Source organism: Bombyx mori, chromosome 24 (assembly GCF_030269925.1).
Source record: "Bombyx mori chromosome 24, ASM3026992v2".
NCBI lineage: Eukaryota > Metazoa > Arthropoda > Insecta > Lepidoptera > Bombycidae > Bombyx > Bombyx mori.
In genome coordinates this window covers 12067110-12088442 of record NC_085130.1, presented here as the reverse complement: position 1 = coordinate 12088442, position 21333 = coordinate 12067110, and the positions used below count along the sequence as shown (strand labels likewise).

General features: G+C 46.7%; 1 non-coding gene across 1 annotated transcript; it reads left to right on the top strand.

The window, feature by feature from the left end:
• Positions 1-15095: 15095 nt before the first annotated feature.
• On the top strand, positions 15096-17946 carry LOC110386565 (uncharacterized). Its single transcript, XR_009976483.1, has 3 exons — positions 15096-15377; positions 16208-16315; positions 17794-17946. It is a non-coding gene; the product is annotated as an uncharacterized LOC110386565 (transcript).
• Positions 17947-21333: the final 3387 nt, after the last annotated feature.

Below are 21333 nucleotides of genomic sequence, written 5' to 3'. Positions count from 1 at the left end.
TAGTTTTAAAGATTTAAGCATACATAGGGATATAGGGACAGAGAAAGCGACTTTGTTTTATACTATGTAGTTAAGGTGGGTGGCGCATTTACGTTGTAGATGTCTATGGGCAGCCTGTGTGGGCTTAGATTCCCTTGCCTTTCCTAATAATACCTATAAGGAAAAATTGTACCAAAAAAAATGTCAATGGACTCCAGTAACCAATTAACACCAGGTGGGCTGTGAGATCGTCCACCCATCTAAGCAATAAAAAAAAAACTATTAATTTTTCCAAGCCGTCAGGATTTCGTCGGGCCTCGTGTCCAAAGTCATCGAGGAGACGCTGCATACAGATTATAGATAGACGGGTCGTGAAATTTAGCTCCGAGAGAATTGACGCGTTTGTTCGGCGCTCCGTCCATGATATGCCCAACATTTTGCGCCAACACCACATTTCAAATGCGTCAACTCTCGATCGGTTGCGGGCCTTGAGGGTCTGATAATGTGACAGACATGTCTAACTGTTTTAATACGGTTAAAGATAAAGTAAACTACTCAATATGGGCGTCGAGGCTTGAGGCTCACTCATATAATTAACTCCAACAATGCGTTTATCTTGATATTCCTGTTTGTCTGAATCTGCTCATCAGACATCGTACTCTCCGCGAGTCATTATGTTGTCGGTTGAGATGGACGTTGCTTCGAAATGTTTCGTAAGATATTGGCTGACATTCAAAACTGGGCAACGCAATACGGGGCCTTGATTTATAATGTATTTAGAAAAAGTAGAGATGGCAGGAGTTTCCGAATGTGCAACAATAATTTACAGCGTGTAGGTATGCTCCATTGTAGAATGTCATCGCTTATTGAATATACCTAAATGAACAAATGAACACAAGGCGTTATAGTCGGACTGTTTATTACAATCAACCTCCACGTTCAATTCCACAATGTGCTCTGTGAGTCTGTGAGCGATTCATGGAAACATTCTTTTAACACGCGCTCAAATAAATATTCCTTTTTATTAGTTATTAAATTTTATTTCACTTTATCGAATTTAGAAATGTAATATATTTAAATTTAGAATATTAGTTTAGTTATAAATGTAATTGAAAAACAAAAATAGGAAAAAAATATTATCATTACAAAGCGAATGTATTCTTCGAAATTCAAACTTTGCGTGACGTCACTTTATAACAACAAAGCATGACTCATGAATGTAGGATAAGAAATGTCTAATAAAATGGCAATATGTATGAATAATAAGACTTTAGTGCTCGAAGGACAGAAATATGGTGTGGCGTGTAAATAGCTGCACCGTGTGTGCGATTGGGAAATGAGTCAAAATTATGTAGGTATATGATGTGATGCGCCCGTACTAGGCACGTTAACTGGCTCGGTAAATTTGAAAAAACACAATTCGAATCACAGAACACAATATACAAAACTCGCGTCACCTGATGCTCTCCAAGTCCTCGTCCTCGTCCAACGGTAGGGCTCCTTAATGGTCTCTCAGCGACGAACGGAAGCCGAGCACTTCACAATATTGGTTGAAGTTCTGGTACGATGCGATAGCGGTGGACATTGTGTTTTATTTTTTATATTTTAAAATTTGAAAATTTATTTAATTCGTGTGTTGCGCGTAATACTAAAAGAAGCGGGAAAGCGAATGTGTTCTGTGGCATGCGTGATTATAAAATTTAAAATTATATTTTTTCATAATCCATTTCCGTAATTCCTCCGCCCTCAAGGAGGTTTCATTCAACTCCAAAGAGGCGGCATCACGAGCGTGTAAACTCTACATTCACAAACGTTCATCCAGCAACACCAAAGAGCGTCAAGACCAACAAAGTAACGAATGTTAAAATTTATCTTTGTCGTTTACTTATACAGGGTGACTTGTAATTCGACGTATTCCTCTTGGGATGTGATAATACACCTAATTTCCAACAAAATTAACCCTAATGTCCCCAATACCAAAGTGTCTCGTTAACGAGATATTCAATATTTTTCGTTTTGTTTAAAAACATCCCAAATTATTATTATTATTTTTTATGGGTGGACGAGCTCACAGCCCACCTGGTGTTAAGTGGTTACTGGAGCCCATAGACATCTACGACGTAAATGCGCCACCCACCTTGAGATGTAAGTTCTAAGGTCTCAGTATAGTTACGACGGCTGCCCCACCCTTCAAACTGAAACGCATTACTGCTTCACGGCAGAAATAGGCAGGGTGGTGGTACCTACCCGTGCGGACTCACAAGAGGTCCTACCACCAGTAATTACGCAAACGTATAATTTTGCGGGTTTGATTTTTATTACACGATGTTATTCCTTCACCGTGGAAGTCAATCGTGAACATTTGTCGAGTACGTAATTCATTAGAAAAATTGGTACCCGTCTGCGGGATTCGAACACCAGTACATCGCTACATACGAATGCATCCGACGTCTTATCTTTTAGGCAAGGACTTTTTTTTTTTTTTTTTCCTACCTATGCTGATAGCCTTGAGAGGCTATTTCAGCTTCACCCTAACGTTTGTAGGTGAGCTCGCGGGGCTCAACCGGAGAGTTGCTAACACTGACCCTAGCAAGAGCAGTGCTTCGCAGAATCTACCACCGGATCGGAAACGCGACCCACTGAGAAGATCCGGCGAGAAACTCAGTGGGCTGTGTCTATGGGTTAGTTCGCTCGTCGAGCCCTTCGTCGCAAGCGACGGGTTCGACGAGGACGGTGACCGGTGCTTGTGGTGCCTAAGAGCACCGTTAATGGATCAGGAGGATCCGTAATGACGTGCTTTGGGCGACGTCGACGGTTTACCATTCGGTCTACTGGGTCGGGTATGTAATTTCCAGCGGCTACGATGAGAGGGTTCTCATGTCGTGCCGCCTTCTCAAAATGGCGCAGCGATGCCGACTGTAGATACTTACTGACAGAGTCAAGCTCCAGGTCATCGTGGAGATCCACGTTCCTCAGGAACCATGGTGCTCCGACGGCTATCCTGCAGAATCGGGATTGAATAACCTGAAGGGGCTTCAAGTTGGTGCGGGCTGCGTGAGCGAACACTACGCTTGCATACGTCATAACGGGGCGTATGCAAGTTTTGTAGAGAGTTACCTTATTACGGAGGGACAGTTTGCTTCGCTTGCAAAGCATAGGGTAGAGACGTCCTAATATGAAGGCGGCACGGTCGCGTACCGTTTTAATATGGGGACGGAATGTCATCCCTCTGTCGAGGGTGACGCCTAGGTATTTGACCTGCGAGGCCCACGGTATGGGCTGGCCAAAGAGAGTGACGGGGCTAACGGCGGAGGTGTTTGCGCGCCTATTAGGGAGTGGGATGCTCGAAGTGGTATTCGGAGGGCGACCCCTTTTGAAGAGCACCGCTGTGCTTTTCGTGGGGTTGATGTCGATGCGCCACTTCCGGAACCACTGTCCCATGGTGGCTACTGCGATCTGGAGTCGCCGATGAAGCAGCGACATCTTCCTACACGAGTAGTAGATAGCCGTGTCATCGGCGAAGAGCGCTAGATGGGTCTCCGGAGACCGGGGTATATCATTGATATACAAACTAAATAATAACGGGGAGAGCGCGGAGCCTTGCGGGACTCCGGCAGTCAGTTGACGGGGACGAGAACGAGTTCCCTCTACTCGATATCGAAACGAACGGTTCGACAAGAAGTCTCGTATGATGAGCACGAGTCTGTCTGGCACTCCCATGTTGTACAGTTTGTAAATTAAACCGTTGTGCCAGACTTTGTCGAACGCCTTCGCGATGTCGAAGAAGAGGGCGCCGGTCGGGATTTGTTTACGCCTATTTAGTCCTATCAGGATGTGCTCCGTGAGGCGGTGCACTTGTTGTACGCACGAGTGTTTAGAGCGGAATCCGAACTGTTCGTCTATGAGAATTTTGTTCGCGGTAACAAAATCCCAGAGGCGTTTCCTAAGGAGCCGTTCGTAAATTTTTCCTATCGTCGGGAGGAGACTAATCGGACGGTAACTAGAAGTTTCGTTTGTCGGTTTGCCCGGCTTATGTATACCGATAACGTCCGCTTCTTTCCACACCGCGGGAAAGATGCAGTGCGTCATAGCGGCATTTAAAATTGTAGCCAACATTGCTATCAGTTGGACTGGCAAGAGTTTTAGCGCGCGGTTGCGGATGCCGTCGGAGCCGGGTGCCTTCCTAGGTTGGAGGTTGTGGATCGCGTCTCTAACTTCGTCAGTGGTAATGGGGGGTAACGCGTCCGAGGGCGGCAGGGAAGCTCTGCGCTCGACCTCCCTGTCGACTAACTCGGTGTGTTCGGGGTCCGCGTGTTGAGTGCTGGTGGTGCACTGCTCTTGCAGTGCATCGGCCAGCAGCTCAGCCTTGTCATCGTCATCGAATGCCGGTGGTTGGCCTGAAGGGCGTACGAGGGGAGGCATAGTAGCGGTAGTTTCGGATTTGAGAGTCCTAGCTAGTCGCCAGTATGCTTGGTGGGAGGGCGCGAGTTGTTCTAAATAACTATGCCAATTATCGTTACGCGCGTCACTTAGGCGGGAGTGGACTTCGCGTTGTAGACGACGCATCCGAATCCGGTTTGAATGCGTGGGAAGACGATCGTAGGCCCGGATTGCCGCGTTCCTAACTCTTAAGAGATTCCTAAGTTCGGAGGACAGTCTGATTTTTTTTTTTTTTTTTTTTTTTTTTTTTTTTTTTTTTTTTTTTTTTTTTTTTTTTTTTTTTTTTTTTTTTTTTTTTTATGATTGAAGGATTACTGGTGGCCCGGAGGCCTTTCCAGTTTCACCAGGACAGGTGGGCGAGCAAAGGCTCAGCCAGGAGGGGTGGGATTTGCTAACAGCTACCCGAGCGCCTCCGAAGGAGACCTAACAACTCAAGAGTAGCTGCTTCGCGAATGAATCTACTACCGGATCGGAATCGCGACCCACTGAGAAGATCCAGCGAGAAACTCAGCGGGCTGATGCATGGGTTAGGTTGCACGTCGACCTCTTTGTCGAGTTCGACGAGTACGGGTACCGGGGTCCCTAAGCCTGCTCCTAGTATTAGAGCTGAAGGCATCTAATGCAAAGGTTATTGGATCTGATGGATCCGTAAGGACGTGTCTAGGGCGTCGACGGTGACTGGCTCCTGCATGATCAGGATTCGGGGAGTAGTCAGCGGCGGCAACGATAAGGCGATTATCATGACGCATAGCCTTATCGAAGTATCGTTCTGACGCTGACTTCATGTATTTCCGAATTGATTCGAGGCCCAGGTCGTCGTGTAGGTCAACGTTCCTCACGAACCACGGAGCCCCGACAGCTAACCTGCAAAAGCGGGATTGTAGGGATTGGAGGGTGTCTATGTGTGTGCGGGCCGCGTGAGCGAACACCACACTCGCGTAAGTCATGACGGGCCTTATGCAAGTTTTGTAAAGTGTCACCTTGTTCCGAAGGGACATTTTACTCCGCTTACAGATCATGGGGTAGAGTCTACCGAGAATAAACGCGGCACGGTCACGGACTGATTTTATATGCGGGCGGAATGTCATCGATGCATCCAGGGTAACGCCCAGGTACTTGACCTTCCTGGCCCAGGGTATGGGTTGTCTAAAGAGAGTAATCGGGGGTGTGAGATTCCTCCTCCTAATCCGGGAGGAAATCCGTGAGGAGCTTCCCCTCTGAAATAGCACCGCAGTACTTTTCGCTGGGTTGATGTCTATGCGCCATTTTCGGAACCACTGTCCTAGGGCTAGGGCTGCGCTCTGAAGCTTCTTCGCGATTAGGGACTTATTTCTACTAGAATAGTAAACAGTCGTGTCGTCGGCGAATAAAGCTAAATGGGTCGGCGGCGACCGGGGAATATCGTTGACGAATAAGCTAAATAGGAGGGGTGAGAGGACAGAGCCTTGTGGGACTCCAGCTGTGAGAGGTCGTGGGGAGGAGCGGGTACCCTCGACTCGATATCGAAAAGAGCGGTTCGACAAGAAGTCCCGTATGATGAGCACGAGACTATCCGGCACGCCCATGTTGAATAGTTTGAAAGTCAAACCATTGTGCCAGATTTTGTCGAACGCTTTTGCGACGTCGAAGAAGAGAGCTCCCGTGTATAACGGTTTTGGTCGATTAAGCCCCACAAGAATGTGCTCCGTGAGGCGGTGCACCTGTTGAACGCATGAGTGATTTGTACGGAATCCGAATTGTTCATCGATGAGAATGCCCTTGGATGAGACGAAGTCTCTGAGGCGTTTGTAGATCAGACGCTCATACAGTTTGCCTAGAGACATGAGGAGGCTAATCGGGCGGTAGCTCGTCGGATGATTTTTTGGTTTACCGGGCTTATGTATGCCGATAACGTCCGCTTCTTTCCACACCGCGGGAAAGATACAGTTCGCCATAGCGGCATTGAAAATAGATGCCAACATCACGATGAGTTGGACGGGTAGAAGTTTAATAACGCGGTTAGATATACCGTCGGAACCGGGAGCCTTGCGAGGACGTAGGTCTTTGATCAAGTCTTTAACTTCCATCGGGGTGACGGGTGGTAACGCATCCGAGGGTGGCAAGGAGGCTCTGCGTTCTACCTCACTGTCTACTAATTCTACATGAACAGGGTCTACGGATTGAGTGCTGGGCGTGCACTGGGTTTGCAATGTATCGGCCAGTAGCTCTGCTTTTTCGTCATCATCGAACGCCGCGAGTCGGCCTGAGGGGCCTACGAGGGGGGGCATAGTTACTACCGTATCCGATTTGAGAGTACGAGCTAAGCTGTAGTAAGACCTTTGGGAGGGCGCGAGTCTTTCTAAGAAATCAGACCATCTGGCATCTCGGACTTCGGCGATGCGAGACTTTACGTCGCGTTGTAGGGCACGCATTCGAATACGATTATCCACGGTAGGATACCTATCGTAGGCGCGGATCGCCGCGTTCTTAGCTCTAAGGAGTTCCCTAATATCGTCGGGCAATTTGAAGCGGTGAAGGAAGTCCTCCGCTGCAACTTGTTTCGATGATCTATCTAATGTCGAGGTGATGTGTGACGTTAAGATGTCTATGGCTTCAGCGGTATCCTGAGGAGACGGGGTAGAGTCCGGGTTAAACGGGAGCGATGGTGGATCAGATTCAGCCAGGCTGATGCCCAGCGTGTGCCAATCCACCACAGTCCTCGTGACGGGAACGGAATCGGGAGCGCGACCGAGCTTCATAACGACGGGACGGTGGTCTGAATCTAACTCTGAAACTACTTCGATCGAGTGTAAGCGCAGAGTTACGTTTTTTAATAACGCTATGTCGAGTATATCCGGGCGATGCGCGATATTTAGCGGGTAGTGAGTCGGGGTTAGCGGAGCGACGATATCGAAGGCGAGATCATCGACTAACGCGTCAAGCCGCCTGCCATTCGGGGTTGTGGTGTGTGAGTTCCACCTGACGTGTTTACAATTTAGGTCGCCCGCCAGAATGACAGAGCTTCCCATGCCGAGCAGCGCCTCGATATCACTGCTTAGAACGATCTTATCCGGTGGAAGATAGACGGACGCGATAACGATCGGCGCGTGTCCAGTCAGTGAGATTCGGCATACTGATGCTTCGATGTTAGAAAGCGCGGGGGGGTCGAGAGGGACGCAGTGCAGAGCTCGTCTATAGTAAATGACGGTACCACCACCACGAGCAGTAAGCCTGTCGTTCCTAACCATGTTATAGTTCGCGATTTTAGGGTCGCGGCGCGCGGGCTTAAGCAGGGTCTCCTGCACCAAAAAGATGTCAATTTGATGGTCACGCAAAAAATCACAAACCTGATCACGTTGATTTGCGAGACCGTAAGCGTTAAAAAATCCTATCGTTACGGATAGGGGCTTTATTCTACTTATGTACGCCATTGATTACCGGCGGAGTGAGGGGAGGACGTACGTATTTAACGACGCGTATACGTCAGCGTATTCTTGCACAACGGCGATGAAGTGTTGTGCAGTGGAGGCGGCGCGAATGGCGTCACCCAAAGCATTAACACGCTCAAAGTTGATCGACTGAAAAAAGTCGATCGCTAGAGCGAGATTGTCGGACGCGGTCGGAGTGCTGGTCGCGGGGGCGGGACGAATCACGGGGGAGGGACGTATCGCGGGGGCGGGACGAATCGCGGGGGAGGGAGCTACAGCCGTGTTCGTGTACGGCAACGGTTTAGCCCAGGCCGAGCCGCTGGGCACCGGCGCCGGCACGAAGGCAGGCTTAGCCTTCGGCACAGAGGGTGCCGTGGCTTTGATGTCAGGGCCGGAAGCTCGGAGGCGGTTTTGGCGCGCGACGCGGCGATTTATTTTAGGGGCTCGGGGGCATCCACGGTAATTCGCGGGGTGACCCTGTGTTCGGCACAGGACGCAGCTAGGTGGTTCAGTCGCGGTTTTTTGATCGCGAGTGCAAAGAGTCGTGGAGTGATCGTCCAAACACTTGACGCATCGAGGGCGCGCGTGACAATTACGGGAAGAATGCCCGTACAACTGACAATTGTGGCACTGGCTCGGAGTGCCTTTTTTATGAGGGGTTTCCACAGTGATTCCGGAAAGCCTACAGACCGTTCGGACGTTAAAGATTTGTTTACCTTCGGGGGTAGACTGGAGGGCGACGAGAACCATATTGTATGGCTCCCTCCCGCGTCCTGTGTGCATGCGGTGCACGGAGTTTACGGGTAGGCCTTGTTCGAGTAGGTCGGCCTTTACGAGCTCGGCATCTACCTCCTTGGGGATGCCACGTATGACTGCACGGAGCTCACGCTCCTCCTGGAGCGTATACGTATGATAACTTATACGCTCCTTTCGGAGGTAGCTTGAGAGGGCTCTATGGTCGTCGGGTGTTGCTACTTTTATTTGTATCCCGTTCGCGAGGTTACGGGCACTGACAAAATTTATGTTATTGGCCTTAAGGGCCAGGGAGACACGGTCCCAAGCAGCCTTCTCTTGAAGAATTAACGGAGGAGGGGCCGTTTGTGCCACCGGGCGCGGCGACGGCGTGGCACGGGGACAGGGAGCGACGGGGGTCGGAGGGTGGGGGCGCGACGCGTTCGCGGCTTTGCTTATTTTAGCGGCCGCGGAAGCTCGGGACTCCGCGGCGCGCTTCTTACCCTTTTGCACGAGGGTGAATCCATCTGTCAATGAGGCGGGAACGAGGTCAACCTCCATATCCGAGTCAGAGTCGGAGGACGAGGAGGAAGGCGCGGGAGCGGCGGACGCGACGGAGGCCGCAGACGATCGCTGAGGTATAACGGAAGCTGCCGCGGTAGACGCGGGAGTTTTTCGCGGGAGTATGGGGGACACGGGTGTGCTGGGCGCGACGGAGGCTGCGGTGTACGGCGCGGGAGTTTTGCGCGCGCTTGCAGGGGACGCGGGAATGGCAGGCGTGGCGGAAACGGCGGTCGCGGCGGGCACGGCAGAACAGTTCACGGCGCGTTTAGCTTTGTAAGCTAAAAATTCTGTTTCGAGGGCCGGGTATTTCTCGCTTAAGAATTCCGCGAGCAGTGTGTTGGTTGGAGAGAACTCCATTTCTTCGGACTGCCCAGGGGGGGCTGCCCCGGGACTTAAACACGCGCTCGCCTTGCGGCGAGGCCCCTGCGTCGGTAACACTAAATTGGCCGAAGCGATTCTAGGAATTTTAGAAATTTTAGTGAATAGAATAAATATAATAGAATTAGAGTGAATAGAACCACTGCACAGTTCCCGGGCGGCAATGCCTTGCAATTAGGCGCAGGTACAAATTCCGAGAAACACTTGGGCCACAGATGTGCCACGAACAATGATCTATTATCACCGGTAGTCACTTCCGACAAAACACTTGGACGCCAGATGTGCCACGAACCGAGGTCGGGCGATCAAACGAACAATGAGCACGTCCACGCGCGTCGGTTGCTCAAATCGGAATGGACAGTCTGATGCGGTGGAAGCTGTCCTCCACATCGACTTCTTTTGAAGATCTAATGATCGCGGAAGAGATGTGATCGGTAATGATGTTTATGGATTCGACGGTGTCCTCGGGGGATAGATTCGAATCCGGGCCGTAAGGGAGGATTGGCGGAGCGGCTTCGGCTAGGCACGTGCCCAGCTTATTCCAATCCACCATGGTCCTCGTAACAGTGGCTGGGTTGTGAGGGCGACCGAGCTGCATAAGGACAGGTCGGTGGTCTGAGTCGAGCTCTGACAGTGCTTCGATGGAACGTAAGCGCAGAGTTACGTTCCTAAGCAATGCCAGGTCTATAGTGCTCGGACGGAGCGCGATGTTATACGGATAACATGTTGGAGTTGGGGGACCGACTACTTCAAAAGTGAGGTCGTCTATAAACGCGTCGAGACGCCTACCGTTAACGTTCGTACGATGGCAGTTCCACCTAGTGTGGTGGCAATTTAAATCGCCTGCCAGGATGACGGAGTCTCCCATGCCAAACAGTGACTCGATGTCACTGCTCAGGAGAGGCTTGTCCGGGGGGAGATAAACGGATGCGATGACGATCGGCTGGTGTCCCGTCAGCGAGATACGGCACACTGACGCCTCGATATGTAAGAGCGAGGGAGTATCGAGAGGAACAACGTGCAGAGCCCGTCTATAGTAAATGGCAGTCCCGCCTTTGGAGGCGGTGAGTCTGTCATTCCTAACCATGACGTAATTCGCGACTTTCGGGTCACGACGCGAGGGCTTCAGACAGGTCTCCTGCACTAACAAAATATCTACAAGATTATCGCGGAGGAATTCGAAAATTTGATCGCGTTGCCGCGCGAGTCCGTTAGCATTGTAGAATGCTAACGTAAGGGAATACGGTTTTTCTCTACCTTTTTGCGCCATTGATTACCGGTAAAGAATTTTTATAACGTGCGAGACACGGACTCGTAGACGTCCATGTGATCGAAAGCGGCCGCGAGCCGCTGTTCGGGGGTTACCGACCTACGGATAGCATCTGCGAACGATCGCAGACGGTCAAAGTTTACCGCGGTGACGAAGTCGCGCACGAGCGCGAAGTCGTTGACGACTGAGGGTTGCGGGGGGCGGTACGCGGGCGCGGGGCGAGGTGCGAGCAGGGGCTGAGGCGCGTGACGTGTCGCAGGCGGGAGCTGGGGTACGTTTTGTGTTCCCTCCTTCGTATACGGCAGCGGTTTTTTCCACGCCGAGACGGTGGGAACCGCAGCCGGTACGAAGGCTGGTTTCGGCACTGAAGGCGCCGAAGTCTTTGGGTCGACGGTTCGGGGGGCTGGGTGGTTCAGGCGTTTACGCGGAGCCCTAGGACATCCGCGGTAGTTTGCCGGGTGCCCTTGCTTAAGGCATAGGACACAGCTTGGGGGTTCCGTCGCGGTTTCCCTAACACGCGAACATTCTGTGGTTGCGTGATCGCCGAGGCATTTCACGCAGCGGGGGCGCGCGTGGCAATTACGCGCTGAGTGGCCATAGAGCTGGCACCTGTGGCACTGCCCGGGAGTACCACGTTTATGGGGGGCTTCGATGGTGACCCCGGAGAGGCCGCATATCGTTTTGAGACATGAGATTCTTTTCTTTGCCTCCGGGGTTGATTCTAGCGCGGAGGCAAGGACGACTTCATAAGTGCAAAACATTACATGAACTGCAAAAAAATCATTAAATAAAATGCTAGTGGATTAAGTTGTTTGAATTTTTATCAGTTACCAATACATCAACTAACATTTATTAATACTAATACTGGCACGAATGTCAAACATTTTAAAATAGCAAGTGATTTCTTATACAATTTTGTTTTGATTCTCTAATTTGGCCGATAGAAAAATGGATTTATTTTGAAAAATCAACTAAACTTTAAGCGTACAAACTACTAGAAAAACTTCCTTGTTTATTAGCTACTTAAAACATTAAATTATTTACAAAAAAAAGGAAAAATTTTCAGAATGGAAATTAAAAATGGAGAAAAATGGAAATTAAAAAATATCTTTTATTAATCAATTTTGCGACATATTTTACAAATCTTGTTCAAAGTGACCTCCCCTACGGTAAATACCTACATGCCCGCACACGCTTCCTTATCTCTGTCACTGTCACTCTTGAAGTGAAAGGCCGTCGTATTTCTTCAGCCGCTTCGATTATTTTTACTCGCAGGACTTCGACAGACGGACTTGGCGTTGCATAAACAAGGGATTTCATATGCCCCCACACATGAAAATCAACCGGTGTCAGGTCGGGACACCGTGCAGGCCATGGAATTGGACCCCCCCCCCGCCAATCCAACGCCTTGGGAATGAGGTATATATATAGCCACTGGCGCACAGTAAATCAATCGCTCCCGATTCCGTTCCCGTCACGAGGACTGTGGTGGATTGGCACACGCTGGGCATTAGCCTGGCTGAATCTGATCCACCATCGCTCCCGTTTAGCCTGGACTCTACCCCGTCTCTTCAGGCTACCGCTGAAGCCATAGACATCCTAACGTCACACATTACCTCGACATTAGATAGGTCATCGAAGCAAGTTGTAGCGGAGGACTTCCTTCACCGCTTCAAATTGCCCGACGATATTAGGGAACTCCTTAGAGCTAAGAGCGCTTCGATCCGCGCCTACGATAGGTATCCTACCGTGGAAAATCGTATTCGAATGCGTGCCCTACAACGCGACGTAAAGTCTCGCATCGCCGAAGTCCGAGATGCCAGATGGTCTGATTTCTTAGAAGGACTCGCGCCCTCTCAAAGGTCTTACTACCGCTTAGCTCGTACTCTCAAATCGGATACGGTTGTAACTATGCCCCCCCTCGTAGGCCCCTCAGGTCGACTCGCGGCGTTTGATGATGATGAAAAAGCAGAGCTCCTGGCCGATACATTGCAAACCCAGTGCACGCCCAGCATTGAATCCGCGGACCCTGTTCATGTAGAATTAGTAGACAGTGAGGTAGAACGCAGAGCCTCCTTGCCACCCTCGGATGCGTTACCACCCGTCACCCCAATGGAAGTTAAAGACCTGATCAAAGACCTACGTCCTCGCAAGGCTCCCGGTTCCGACGGTATATCTAACCGCGTTATTAAACTTCTACCCATCCAACTCATCGTGATGTTGGCATCTATTTTCAATGCCACTATGGCGAACTGTATCTTTCCCGCGGTGTGGAAAGAAGCGGACGTTATCGGCATACACAAACCCGGTAAACCAAAAAATAATCCGACGAGTTACCGCCCGATTAGCCTCCTCATGTCTCTGGGCAAACTGTATGAGCGTCTGCTCTACAAACGCCTCAGAGACTTCGTCTCATCAAAGGGCATTCTCATCGATGAACAATTCGGATTCCGTGCAAATCACTCATGCGTACAACAGGTGCACCGCCTCACGGAGCACATTCTTGTAGGACTTAACCGACCAAAACCGATCTACACGGGAGCCCTCTTCTTCGACGTCGCAAAAGCGTTCAACAAAGTCTGGCACAACGGTTTGATTTTCAAACTTTTCAACATGGGCGTACCGGACAGTCTCGTGCTCATCATACGAGACTTCTTGTCTAACCGCTCTTTTCGATATCGAGTAGAGGGAACCCGCTCCTCCCCACGACCACTCACGGCTGGAGTCCCGCAAGGCTCCGTTCTCTCTCCGCTCCTATTTAGTTTATTTATTAACGATATTCCCCGGTCGCCGCCGACCCAGCTAGCTTATTCGCTGACGACACAACCGTTTACTACTCAAGTAGAAACAAGTCCCTAATCGCGAGTAAGCTCCAGAGTGCAGCGTTAACCCTCGGACAGTGGTTCCGAAAATGGCTCATAGACATCAACCCAGCGAAAAGCACAGCAGTGTTATTTCAAAGGGGAAACTCACCGCTTACTTCCTCCCGCATTAGGAGGAGAAATATCACACCCCCGATCACCCTCTTCGGCCAACCTATACCCTGGGCTAGGAAGGTCAAGTACCTGGGAGTCACCCTGGATGCATCCATGACATTCCGCCCGCATATAAAAACAGTCCGCGATCGTGCCGCATTTATTCTCGGCAGACTCTATCCCATGATCTGTAAGCGGAGTAAAATGTCCCTTCGGAACAAGGTGACACTTTACAAAACTTGCATAAGGCCCGTCATGACTTACGCGAGTGTGGTGTTCGCTCACGCGGCCCGCACACACATAGAAACCCTCCAATCCCTACAATCCCGCTTTTGCAGGTTAGCCGTCGGGGCTCCGTGGTTCGTGAGGAACGTCGACCTACACGACGACCTGGGCCTCGAATCGATCCGCAAACACATGAAGTCAGTGTCGGAACGTTACTTCGATAAGGCTATGCGTCATGATAATCGCCTTATCGTTGCCGCCGCTGACTACCCCCCGAATCCTGATCACGCAGGAGCAAGTCACCGTCGTCGCCCTAGACACGTCCTTACGGATCCATCAGATCCAATAACTCTTGCATTAGATACCTTCAGCTCTAACACTAGGAGCAGGCTGAGGAACCCCGGTAACCGTACTCGTCGAACTCGACAAAGAGGTCGACGTGCAGCCTAACCCATGCATCAGCCCGCTGAGTTTCTCGCCGGATCTTCTCAGTGGGTCGCGATTCCGATCCGGTAGTAGATTCATTCACGAAGCAACTGCTCTTGAGTTGTTAGGTCTCCTTCGGAGGCGCTCGAGCAGTTGTTAGCAAATCCCACCCCTCCTGGCTGAGCCTTTGCTCGCCCACCTGTCCTGGTGAAACTGGAAAGGCCTCCGGGCCACCAGTAATCTCTCAATCATAAAAAAAAAGAAAAGTAAATCAATAGTGTGCTGGACAACCATCGTGCTGGAATATCATTCGTCTCCTTGTTTGTACTTATACATCTGCAAGCAATGACCCTAGTTCATTGTTAATCCAGTGTTCAATAATTACAAATACAATAATAATTGTATATTTAGTTTCTTATTCGGCACACAACAAATTCTGTAACATTGCTTGTCATCAATGAAAAGTTTTTTATTTATAAAAAATATTTCGAAGAGCAACCTAATATTAATTAAAAAAAAATACATTTTTTTTAGTAAAATATGTTAGACTTTCGTTTGTATTCCCGTGTTATTCTTTGAAAACAGAAAATGTACATAGACTCTTTTGACGGCACCTTCATGGGAAACTATTCGAACCTCGACGAAGGCTTAAATCGAATTTAAATTAAAAAAAGTTGTAAGCGTCGCGTCGTCTTTTTTTTCACTTCTTATTTTAGCGTCGCACTCGTTACATATTAAATTTCTTAATTTTAATTTTTTATTTTATATTTATCTAACGCAACTTCTTAAATATTAAGTGTATTTTTTATGGACATAAGCGGTTTGCCTTTTAATTTTAATATAAAAACAACTAATAATAATACTTATTAAGTAATGCCTATAACATTGATACTGCTTCATTAATATAAATATAAATATGTGCTGCAATAATCACGAGCTCCTCGAAGTAACCTTCCCCGGACTACGAGCTGGAGACCACGGGTGAGTGACAAGTATTTATTTCGTTTTGGCTTTAGCCAAAAATCAATCGTTGTTCAGTTATACTTCCTTTATTATTACAATTTTATATAGGTTTTGCTTTATTTACATAAATACATATAGTACAAGAGTACCTACATGAATTGCCTTATCGAAATAACGTCCGGTAACTTCGAAATAACGTCCTGTGTCTGCGCTCGCTCAATCAGTGCAGTCCGCCATTTTGTGCGTCGCCTCGCATTGTTTTGTCAGGGCGGAAGTGAAGCCAAGCTTAGGATAGTCATGAAACTAATATTTCATGAATTTTTCTACAAGTCATTAAGTATATGACTGCAATTAATTATTTACTACTTTTATTAATATTTACATAAGCGGTGGGCATGATAATTTTTCTCTAAATAAATATAATATATTCTAATCACACTTTAATAATGTGTTATTAATCTTCCGTTTATGTTTAAGTAGGTACTGTAATAAAAATAAATAAAAAACCTAACAGTTTCTATAACTAAATTGTAGAAATGAAACAGCAACTTATGTACAATAAGGCTTTAGCTATATTTATATAAATTACTTTAATAAACATAAAGCTTCTAACATTTGATTAAAAAAAGTCGCGTTCAATGTCGTGTCATTTGTTTTTTTCTATGTCGCCATTGTTTAAACACAATTTCATGTCGTCTGCGCTTCGAAATCGTATTTTAATACACAGTTCGCCCTCGTAGCGGGGCTTTATACAGCAACAGGCCCCAGCACCGACTTGAGCAAAACAAAATGAGAACATCAATGCAGTCGAAGTCAGTCAAATATGCGCTGTTGAGGTTGACTCAAAGACAACTGGTCGGAGCTTGCTGAATAGATGGAACCGCGCGAGAAGTACCAGCAGCTCTCGAATATAAGAAGAAACATCAGGATCAGTTCGCGGCAAGAATAATTTTGAGGTGAGCAAAAATTACAGTCGAAATTAAAACCACCCCTTTTTTAATTATGTATTACTAGCTGACCCGGCAGACTTCGTAGTGCCTCAACGATAAATAAAAGACCTAAACTTTTGTATAAAATAAACTTAAAACAAACAAAAGGAATTAGTCCGACGGGGGACACATCAAAGGAAAAACAAAACTGTTATTTTTATTTAATTCCGAGCATTTTCATATTTATCTACCTTTTAAACCTTCTCTGGACTTCCAAAAATAATTCAAGACCAAAATTAGCCAAATCAGTCCAGCCGTTCTCGAGTCTTAGCGAAACTAACGAACAGCAATTCATTTTTATATATAGAGAAGATAGATAGCTAGATGAAATAAAAATTAAATCGTTTGAACATATTAATAATGCCTATTTGGGCCGCGCGGGTGGTTACCACCACCCTGCCTATTTCTGCCGTGAAGCAGTAATGCGTTTCGGTTTGAAGGGTGGGGCAGCCGTTGTAACTATACTTGAGACCTTAGAACTTATATCTCAAGGTGGGTGGCGCATTTATGTTGTGGATGTCTATGGGCTCCAGTAACCACTTAATACCAGGTGGGCTGTGAGCTCGTCCACCCATTTAAGCAATAAAAAAAATTGAATTTGTTAGTCGTAATTAGAGAGAGCTTAGAATTTTCATGCGAGGCCGAAGCTAATCTTGGAGGTGGCCCAGCATATGGCATACGTGCCGCACTATAGCCATGAACGGCACCGAAGGTCTAGTGAGGGGGAGCCGGTCGCGGACACGGGAGCTCTGATCACGATATCAGTGGGGGAGCCGACTCTTGGACGAATCATCCACGTCATAGAAGAGCCTATAGGTCAGTTAGAAAGTTGGGTAAAAAAACGTGTCTACGATTTAAGGAACATGTTAGGCAGATCCTGGTATTAGAAGAAGGGACGTAGAACTGGGTAAACGTCTTCTCCCACTCTAAGACACGAGTCCACGTCTCTCTTTTCGTCTCTTTCAAATCGAAACGCACTGCTTTGCGGGCGAAATAGACAGAACGATGTTGGCTACCAACATTATCTACTTTCCCCCCTACGTCCTCCTTAGGGTCCGTTCACACAGAACGGCTCGGAGAGGAGAGCAGATTTTTATCACGTTGGAAACAGAGTTTTGAGTAATTGTAGTAAAGTTTATTTTTGCATGTGCACTTTTTCGTCATCAAGGATGCTTGAACGCGCTGCGTCTGTGTGAAAGAAAAAAGCGGGCTCACGCTCTCCGAGCCGGTCTGTGTGAACAGACCCTTAGACTGAGTTACACCAGCTCCTCCACAACCCACACTTTGAAAGGCAATACTCCCTTCCGACAGCACCGCTTCTCGCCCGGGAGTGGAGGTCAAGCCTCCCGAGGGAACCCTCCTGATCCTTTACTATTTACACGAAAATATCTCGAACGTCGTTATGTGTCAGATCACAGATTCGAACTAATCGTTTTGTCTTTTAGATTTTAGGCGCGAGTTGGATCACATTCCGGAGGCTGCCTTCTACATGGTGGGCACCATAGAGGACGTGATCGCCAAGTCGCAGGAACTCGCCAAAAGCGTGTAGAGTCGAACTGTTTTATAAGTTATTTTATTCGAATAAAGATGTTGTATTTGGTTTTGTTTCATTTGTAGGTTCTGCTAAGAGCATTACAACGAGTATTTACTTTTCCCTTCCTGCGGTGCACTCCTGTAAAGTTACACAAATATCGCTTAAACCAAATGGCCTTATAACCCTTAATTTAAAGTGCATTCAATATTATTACTCAATTAGGGTCTAGTCACATCGGAATGGCAGCGTTGTGGTGAGCTGTGAAATAATTTTAACCTTTATCTATATTCATACTTAAAGGATCAATATCGCTTGAAAAGGTCGCGACACAGCCGCCGCCCGCCCGCGGTGAAGCGAGCAGCCGCGCGCCACGTGCGCCTTGTCGGCGGTTCTGCCAGCGGCGACAAGAGGCCGCTCGCGGCACCGCCCTCATATATAATAACCAATTCCATCATGTTCACTACAAACACACGAGTACCCGCGAGACCGCCAGCGGCGACGCCGGGGGCCGCTGGCATCGCCGCCGGCCGTGGCCATTCCGGTGTGATTCGGCCCTTAGGGCTCTTTCAGAGTAAAAGCGAGTGCGGGTACGGGTACTGGGTAGATCATATGTATCTAGACATCTAGACGCCTCTCGCTTTCAAAGTGGTTGCACGTATGCGCATTAGTAGGGGCGCGGGCGCGTGTGACGTGCCTATCGCGCGGGTGATTCTATTGGCTTGGTCCGCCTGTTTCTTTCACAGTGCTCTAGCGTCTGTCAGTGGCTAACTCGTCGGAATCTAAAACTTTTTGATCCACCCGCGGCAACGTGGAAATCGATACAGAAGTAAATTAATGTCGGCCTTGACCAGATATGTTGAGATACTACATACATACTAGATACTCGGACATAATATATAGGTACCGTCAAACGGGGTTAATAGGAATCGAGGGGTGAATGGGGATAAAATTGGGATTGAAATGTTCGTATTAATAACTATGAAAATCTACTAGCCATAGCCTATAAAATGGGAAAAATGTATAGAAGAATAGTTATTTGTTGAACTGGCAACACTTATTTGACATGAAACTAAAAATAAATTGTCAAAACATCATTCTGAAATTGCCTGTTTGAAAGTACCGTTGGAGCTCATCATTTTACCGATCGATTTTAACTATGTTTTTGTGATTTTTGTATTGAAACAACTATATCAGCGAGGAGGTTATTTATTCTGGAGTCTGGATATCATAATCTAATTAGAATTGAAAGGCTTTTTAAGTCATAAAGTTATATTTTATTAAGACTCATATTTTTTTAACATACTAAGAGGTTTTTCGGTACGTCTCGGGGGTCCTTAGGTACGACTGAGGGGTAAATTGGGATGAGGTATTTAATAAAGAGGGACGACGCAGTACGTCAAGAGACAGTAAAGGGACTATAGGGACAGGGTTGTCACTTTATGTGTGAAGTCCCTAATACCTATTGGCAGTGTTGCCACCTTGGTGGTTTTTCCACCAGAACTGGTGATTTTTCGAGGCGTTTAGTGGTATTTTTTTCATTATATAGCGATTTTTTTATTTTTAGTGGTTTTTGGCGGTTTTTCAATGAGGAATCTGGCAACATACTTTTGATAGGGAAATCTCCTGATATTCCTAAATTTCATGATGATGTTTTCAGCTTAGGTACTATATACCTGGGGAATTCCTAGGCGAGGTCGTTTGTTAATGAATGTTTTGTTTTTACTTTGTCCCATTCTAATGCGGGTATCGAAAGAGTATTTAGTGTAATGAACATTTTAAAAAGTAAACTGCGGAACAGGACGGCTGGTCCACTTTTAAATACCGTTATTTTTATAAAAAATAGCCTTAAAGCTATTGATGCAGTGTTTCAACTATGAATTACAGAGCGATGTCATAGCACCTATTGGTCTAAACACAAAATAATCTTACGAAACCACAAGACTACACCTTTAGCATCGACATCATCAACGGTAGCATCTACGAGTAAGAATGATGATGAAGTTGTAGAAGATTTATGTATATATTTGATAGACTAGAATTTCAATTTACACACATTTTCTCTTGATTTTTACACATCTAATTCTTATTCTTACTCTTCTGATTAAAAAATATTACGGTTTTACATAACAATGAAACCGATATTATGTGCCGAGAAGGAAAACATACAGCATTGTATTATGAAGAAGCAGTGTGTACTTAGCTTAAATTCCTCGTCTATGTCCAACCATTGACAGTCGATTTAGTTCCATCTTTAGCCGCTAGGTGCTGCCAGCAAGTATAAGGGAAGCGCAGCCATCTTTGATCTTCATAGTCTTCACCAGGAAGACCTTCCTGCAATGCTGTATGTTTTCCTTCTCGGCACATAATATCGGTTTTATTGTTACGTAAAACCGTAATAATGATGTGCCTTTGGAAAACATACAGCATTGTATTATGAAGACGTGTTTGTTATCTGCTGGTGAAATTATTAAGGACAACGCTATGATGAAATAGGTAAAGCCATTATAAAATTATGAAGCGCAATGATAATGTTCATAATTTATATAATTATTAAATGAAAAAACACAAAAATATTTTTTAATTATTGAGTTAACATGAAAGTTATGTTTGTAATAAACATTTTATCTTGTATATACATCATGTAGGAGTAAATGTTTTGAAAAAAGAATCGTGAGGATCTTTAGGAAGTTCTATTATTCGGCAATAATTATTGTAACCGTTTGGATGATTTGCAATTGCGTCTAGAAAGTATTTCGTCCATTAGTTCATTATCAATCCATCTCAGAGGCTACTGCTGATCTACAACTTCTGAGAGACGCGTTGATGCCACTACCTCGTAAGGTTAAACGAAGACCAGTTTCCAATTACAGTACGGGATGCCGCTTATGTGACAACACACATAGTTAGAAAAAAAGTCCTTACGAGTCTTACTGGGCATATGTCTTTAGTTTCATGTAGAAAGCACTTATGCTTATTGACGAAAATGGATTTCAATTTTAGACCCAAAGACTGGTATCAGAAAGATGTTTTCTCCGTTATCTGAAGATACTGAAGATACTGAAAGAAACTGTCTTTAGAAATGTTGAGCAAAGTAAGGTCATTAACTCTGCGTCCAGTAGCCAGCAACATGGTTGTTGGAGTCCTTCAAGCTACATTGAGAAGTGAGCTGGCGGCTGGGTTTGAAGAAAGCCAATTTAGAACGATTCTCGGATCTCATGCGAATGGGACCATACTAAGTAAAGTTGTAATAAGTAGTTGAATTTTGTTTAGCTATTCCGATGGCTTTTTTAGAATAGCAATTTTTATTAGAGAGCTTGAGAATGTTTGCTGTCCTACATGTATGTTGCCCGCAGAAAGTCGACAGCGCTGCTTTATGCAGAAGGATTGTTTTATAGGCAAAATTTTCTTTTTGGAAAAGAAAAAAGAATTTGGCAACATCTGCAGACTTAGG